Raw genomic sequence first — 7192 nt, forward strand, 5'->3', positions numbered from 1 at the left:
CACGATGTTGGAGCGTGAGCGGAAGACGGCCTAACGGTGTGCGGGACCGTAGCCCAGCTTCATGGAGACGGTTGCGAATGGTCCTCGCCGATACCCCAGGAGCAACAGTGTCCCTAATTTGCTGGGAAGTGGCGGTGCGGTCCCCTACGGCACTGCGTAGGATCCTACTGTCTTGGCGTGCATCCGTGCGTCGCTGCGGTCCGGTCCCAGGTCGACGGGCACGTGCACCTTCCGCCGACCACTGGCGACAACATCGATGTACTGTGGAGACCTCACGCCCCACGTGTTGAGCAATTCGGCGGTACGTCCACCCGGCCTCCCGCATGCCCACTAAACGCCCTCGCCCAAAGTCCGTCAACTGCACATACGGTTCACGTCCACGCTGTCGCGGCAGTGTTAAATATTGCGATGGAGCTCCGTATGCCACGGCAAACTGGCTGACACTGACGGCGGCGGTGCACAAATGCTGCGCAGCTAGCGCCATTCGACGGCCAACACCGCGGTTCCTGGTGTGTCCGCTGTGCCGTGCGTGTGATCATTGCTTGTACAGCCCTCTCGCAGTGTCCGGAGCAAGTATGGTGGGTCTGACACACCGGTGTCAATGTGTTCTTTTTTCCATTTCCAGGAGTGTATTTTCTCCTATCATCAGTTAAGTTCAATATCTGGATTTCTACTAGCCCTTGTCTTTTTACATACTTGATCCTGTATTGCCTTTACCATTTCGTCCCTCAAAGCTACCCATTCTTCTTCTACTGTATTTCTTTCCTCCATTCCTGTCAATCTTTCCCTAATGCTCTCTCTGAAACTCTGTACAACCTCTGGTTCTTTCAGTTTATCCGGATTCTATCTCCATAAATTCCCACTTTTCCCCGTTTCTTCAGTTTTAATCAACAGTTCATAACCAGTAGATTTTGGTCAGAGTCCACATCTGCTCCTGGAAATGTCTTACAATTTAAAACCAGGTTCCTAAATCTCTGCCTTACCATTATACAGGGTGGTCCGTTGATAGTGACGAGGCCAAATATCTCACGAAATAAGCGTCAAACGAAAAACTACAAAGAACGAAACTTGTCCAGCTTGAACGGGGAAACCAGATGGCACTATATTTGGCCCGCTAAATGACACAGCCATAGGTCAAACGGATATCAACTGTGTTTTTTTAAATAGGAACTCCATTTTTTGTTACATGTTCATGTAGTATGTAAAGAAATATGAATGTTTTAGTTGGACCACTTTTTTCCTTTTGTGATAGATGGCGCTGTAATAGTCACAAACATATACCTCACAATTTTAGACGAACAGTTGGTAACAAGTAGGTGTTTTAAATTAAATTACAGAACGTAGGTACGTTTGAAGATTTTATTTCGGTTGTTCCAATATGATACATGTACCTTTGTGAACTTATCATTTCTGAGAACGCATGCTGTTACAGCGTGATTACCTGTAAATACCACAATAATCCAGTAAATGCTAAAAATGATGTCCGTCAACCTAAATGCATTTGACAATACATGTAACGACATTCCTCTCAACAGCGAGTAGTTCGCCTTCCGGGATTCTCACATGCATTGACAATGCGCTGACGCATGTTGTCAGGCGTTGTCGGTGGATCACGGTAGCAAATATCCTTCAACTTTCCCCACAGAAAGAAAGCCGGGGACGTCCGATCTGGTGAACATGCGGGCCATGGTATGGTGCCTCGACGACCAATCCACCTGCCATGAAATATGCTATTCAATACCGCTTCAACCACACGCGAGCTATGTGCCGAACATCCATCATGTTGGAAGTACATCGCCAGTCTGTCATCCAGTGAAACAACTTCTAGTAACATAGGTAGAACATTACGAAGGAAATCAGCATACATTGCACCATTTAGCTTGCTATCGATAAAATGAGGGCCAATTATCCTTCCTCCCATAATGCCGCACAATACATTAACCCGCCAAGGTCGCTGATGTTCCACTTGTCGCAGTCATCGTGGATTTTCCGTTGCCCAATAATGCATATTATGCCGTTTTATGTTACCGCTGTTGGTGAATGACGCTTCGTCGCTAAATAGAACGCGTGCAAAAAATCTGTCATCGTCCCGTAATTTCTATTGTGCCCAGTGGCAGAACTGTATACGACGTTGAAAGTCGTCGCCATGCAATTCCTGGTGCATAGAAATATGGTACGGGTGCAATCGACGTTGATGTAGCATTCTCAACACCGACGTTTTTGAGATTCCCGATTCTCGCGCAATTTGTCTGCTACTGATGTGCGGATTAGCCGCGACAGCAGCTAAAACACCTACTTGAGCATCATCATTTGTTGCAGGTCGTGGCTGACGTTTCACATGTGGCCGAACAGTTCCTGTTTCCTTAAATAACGTAACTATCCGGCGAACGGTCAGGACACTTGGATCATGTTGTCCAGGATACCGAGCAGCATACATAGCACACGCCCGTTGGGCATTTTGATCACAATAGCCATACATCAACACGATATCGACATTTTCCGCAATTGGTAAACGGTGTATTTTAACACGGGGAATGTACCGTCCGCACTGGCGGAATGTTACGTGCTACCATGTACTTATACGTTTGTGACTATTACAGGATTAAAGCGAAAAAAGTAGTCCAACTAAAACATTCATATTTCTTAACGTACTACACGAATATGTAATAAAAAATGGGGGTTCCTGTTTAAAAAAACGCAATTGATATCCGTTTGACCTATGGCAGAGCCATCTAGCGGGCCAACCATAGCGCCATCTGGTTTCCCTCTTCAAGCTAGACGAGTTTCGTTCTATGTAGTTTTTTTGTTTGATGCTTATTTCGTGAGATATTTGGCCCGGTCACTATCAATGGACTACCCTGTATAATCTATCTGAAACATTCCAGTTTCTCCAGGCCTCTTTCATTTATACAACCTTCTTTCATGATTTTTAAACCAAGTGTTAGCTATGATTAAGTTATGCTCTCTGCAAAATTCTACCAGGCGGCTTCCTCTTTCATTCCTTATCCCCATTCCATATTCACCTACAACTTTTCCTTCTTTTCCTACTATCGAATTCCAGTCCCCTATGACCGTTAAATTTTCGTTTCCCCCCACTAACCGAATAATTTCTTTTATCTCATCATACATTTCTTCAATCTCTTCGTCGCCTGCGGAGCTAGTTGGCATATAAACCTGTACTACTGTGGCAGACGTGAGCTTCGTGTCTCTCTTGGCTACAATAATGCGTTCACTATGCTGTTCCTTGAAGCTTACCCGCGCTCCTATCTTTTTATTCATAACTAAACCTACTCCTGCACTCCCGTATTTGATTTTGTATTTATAACCCAGTATTCACCTGACCAGAAGTCTCGTTCCTCCAGCCACCCAACATCACTAATACCCACTATATCTAACTTTAACCTATCCATTTCCCTTTTTAAATTTTCTAACCTACCTGCTCGGTTAAAGGATCTGACATTCCGCGCTCTGATCTGTAGAACACCAATTTTGTTTCTCCTGATAACGACGTCCCCCTGAGTAGTCCGCGCTCGGAGATCCGAATGGAGGACTATTTTACCTCCGGAATATTTTATCCAAGAGGATGCCATCGTCAGTTAACCTTGATGTCTCAGAACATATCCTACCAACCGATCCCTTCTTGCCGGCCGCGGTGGCCAAGCGGTTCTAGGCGCTTCAGTCTGGAACCGCGCGACTGCTACGGTTGCAGGTTCGAATCCTGCTTCGGGCATGGATGTGTGTGATGTCCTTAGGTTAGTTAGGTTTAAGTAGTTCTAAGTTCTAGGGGACTGATGACCACGGTTGTTAAGTCCCATAGTGCTCAGAGCCATTTGAACCATTTGATCCCTTCTTCTAGTCAAGTTGTGCCACAAGCTCCTCTTCTCCCCAATTCTATTCAGTACCTCCTCATTAGTTATGTGATCTACCCATCTAATCTTCAGGATTCTTCTGTAGCACCACATTTCGAAAGTTTCTATTCTCTTCTTGTCTAAACTACACTCCTGGAAATGGAAAAAAGAACACATTGACACCGGTGTGTCAGACCCACCATACTTGCTCCGGACACTGCGAGAGGGCTGTACAAGCAATGATCACACGCACGGCACAGCGGACACACCAGGAACCGCGGTGTTGGCCGTCGAATGGCGCTAGCTGCGCAGCATTTGTGCACCGCCGCCGTCAGTGTCAGCCAGTTTGCCGTGGCATACGGAGCTCCATCGCAATATTTAACACTGCCGCGACAGCGTGGACGTGAACCGTATGTGCAGTTGACGGACTTTGAGCGAGGGCGTATAGTGGGCATGCGGGAGGCCGGGTGGACGTACCGCCGAATTGCTCAACACGTGGGGCGTGAGGTCTCCACAGTACATCGATGTTGTCGCCAGTGGTCGGCGGAAGGTGCACGTGCCCGTCGACCTGGGACCGGACCGCAGCGACGCACGGATGCACGCCAAGACAGTAGGATCCTACGCAGTGCCGTAGGGGACCGCACCGCCACTTCCCAGCAAATTACGGACACTGTTGCTCCTGGGGTATCGGCGAGGACCATTCGCAACCGTCTCCATGAAGCTGGGCTACGGTCCCGCACACCGTTAGGCCGTCTTCCGCTCACGCCCCAACATCGTGCAGCCCGCCTCCAGTGGTGTCGCGACAGGCGTGAATGGAGGGACGAATGGAGACGTGTCGTCTTCAGCGATGAGAGTCGCTTCTGCCTTGGTGCCAATGATGGTCGTATGCGTGTTTGGCGCCGTGCAGGTGAGCGCCACAATCAGGACTGCATACGACCGAGGCACACAGGGCCAACACCCGGCATCATGGTGTGGGGAGCGATCTCCTACACTGGCCGTACACCACTGGTGATCGTCGAGGGGACATTGAATAGTGCACGGTACATCCAAACCGTCATCGAACCCATCGTTCTACCATTCCTAGACCGGCAAGGGAACTTGCTGTTCCAACAGGACAATGCACGTCCGCTTGTATCCCGTGCCACCCAACGTGCTCTAGAATGTGTAAGTCAACTACCCTGGCCAGCAAGATCTCCGGATCTGTCCCCCATTGAGCATGTTTGGGACTGGATGAAGCGTCGTCTCACGCGGTCTGCACGTCCAGGACGAACGCTGGTCCAACTGAGGCGCCAGGTGGAAATGGCATGGCAAGCCGTTCCACAGGACTACATCCAGCATCTCTACGATCGTCTCCATGGGAGAATAGCAGCCTGCATTGCTGTCAAAGGTGGATATACACTGTACTAGTGCCGACATTGTGCATGCTCTGTTGCCTGTGTCTATGTGCCTGTGGTTCTGTCAGTGTGATCATGTGATGTATCTGACCCCAGGAATGTGTCAATAAAGTTTCCCCTTCCTGGGACAATGAATTCACGGTGTTCTTATTTCAATTTCCAGGAGTGTATTTATCGTCCACGTTTCACTTCCATACATGGCTACACTCCATACAAATACTTTCAGAAACGACTTCCTGACATTTAAATCTATACTCGATGTTAACAAATTTCTCTTCTACAGAAACGCTTTCCTTGCCATTGCCAGTCTACATTTTATATCCTCTCTACTTCGACCCCAAATAGCAAAACTCCTTCACTACTACTCCTTCACCCGAGTTAACTCGACTACATTCCATTATCCTCGTTTTACTTTTGTTGATGTTCATCTAATACCCTCCTTTCAAGACACTGTCCATTCCGTTCAGCTGCTCTTCCAAGTCCTTTGCTGTCTCTGACAGAATTACAATGTCATCGGCGAACCTCCATGGATTTTAATGTCTACTCCGAAGTTTTCTTTTGTTTCCTTTACTTCTTGCTCAATATACAGATTGAATAACATCGGGGAGAGGCTACAACTCTGTCTCACTCCATCCCCAACCACTGCTTCCCTTTCATACCTCCTCGACTCTTATAACTGCCATCGGCTTTCTGTACAAATTGTATACAGTAAAGCTGCATGCCCTCGGGAAAAATTACGGCTGTATTTTCCCCTTGCTTTCAGCCGTTGACAGTACCAGCACAGCAAGGCCGTTTAGGTTAACGTTACAAGGCCAGATCAGTCAAGCATCCAGACTGTAGCCCCTGCAACTACTGAAAAGCCTGCTGCCCCTCTTCAGAAACCACACGTTCATCTGCCCTCTCAACAGATACCCCTCCGTTGTGGTTGTACCTACGGTACGACCATCTGTATCGCTGAGGCACGCATGCCTCCCACCAGCGGCAAGGTCCATGGTTCATGTTTCGTAGTGATTACCGATCTGCCTGCTGAGCAGAAGACCACGGTTTGAATCCAGTCCTTGGGTACAAATTTTCATTCGTCGCTTCAGTCTTAATTTACATAATAGATCTTTGACTTTTGGAAAGGTCTCTGGCACCATATAGTTTCATTTTAAAGCACCTATGCGTGGGTTTCAGCCTGGTCCTCCGGCTTCGTTCGATGCTGAAGTTCTATTTTAATAGAGTTGGAGAACCTTTGTAATGCTGTTCTAGTTCAGGGGGAATACTATGTTGGCTGAGTCGTGAATGGGTATTTGGATTGAGGAGGGAGGCGTGCAGCCGGCCGGTGAGGCCGAGCGGTTCTAGGCGCTTCAGTCTGAAACCGCGCAACCGCTACAGTCGCAGGTTCGAATCCTGCCTCGGGCATGAATATGTGTGTTGTCCTTAGGTTAGTTAGGTTTAAGTAGTTCTAAGTTCTAAGGGTCTGATGACCTCAGATGATGTTGTCCCATAGTGCTCAGAGCTACCTGAACCGGAGGCGTGCAAGGGTAGTCGTTGTAGTTCTGCAGAAGCCACTGCGCCAGGGTGGCGTAGTGGTTAGCGCATCTGTCTAGTGATCAGGAGACCTGTTTTCGAATCCCAGCCTTGGTACAGAATTCCATTTGTTGCTTGAATCTCATCACGTCACGGATTTACAGTACATGTAAGAATTAAAATATGTATCCCTGAGATACAAACACTGCAGGTAGTCCCTTTATACACCAACACTCAAATGTCGTTTACTTACATTAGAGCAAAATTATTTGTATCGCAGGGACGCATGCTACATTTTCAGCATTAAATAAAAGTAGTGCCAAGCAATTTAATAATTTTTCAGTTTCACCTTCTTTTTGGTACAGAACTGGCAATCCTTTTTAATATATCATGAAGTGTCTGTTAATAATTCTCTCATAGTTGTAATATATATGTTTA

At 47.4% G+C, this 7192-nt stretch overlaps 1 non-coding gene across 1 annotated transcript; it reads left to right on the forward strand.

Moving 5' to 3' along the window:
- Nucleotides 1-6799: 6799 nt before the first annotated feature.
- On the forward strand, nt 6800-6871 carry Trnat-agu (transfer RNA threonine (anticodon AGU)). Its single transcript has one exon. It is a non-coding gene; the product is annotated as a tRNA-Thr (tRNA).
- Nucleotides 6872-7192: the final 321 nt, after the last annotated feature.

This window comes from Schistocerca cancellata, chromosome 1 (genome assembly GCF_023864275.1).
Source record: "Schistocerca cancellata isolate TAMUIC-IGC-003103 chromosome 1, iqSchCanc2.1, whole genome shotgun sequence".
In the NCBI taxonomy this organism is placed as follows: Eukaryota; Metazoa; Arthropoda; class Insecta; order Orthoptera; family Acrididae; genus Schistocerca; species Schistocerca cancellata.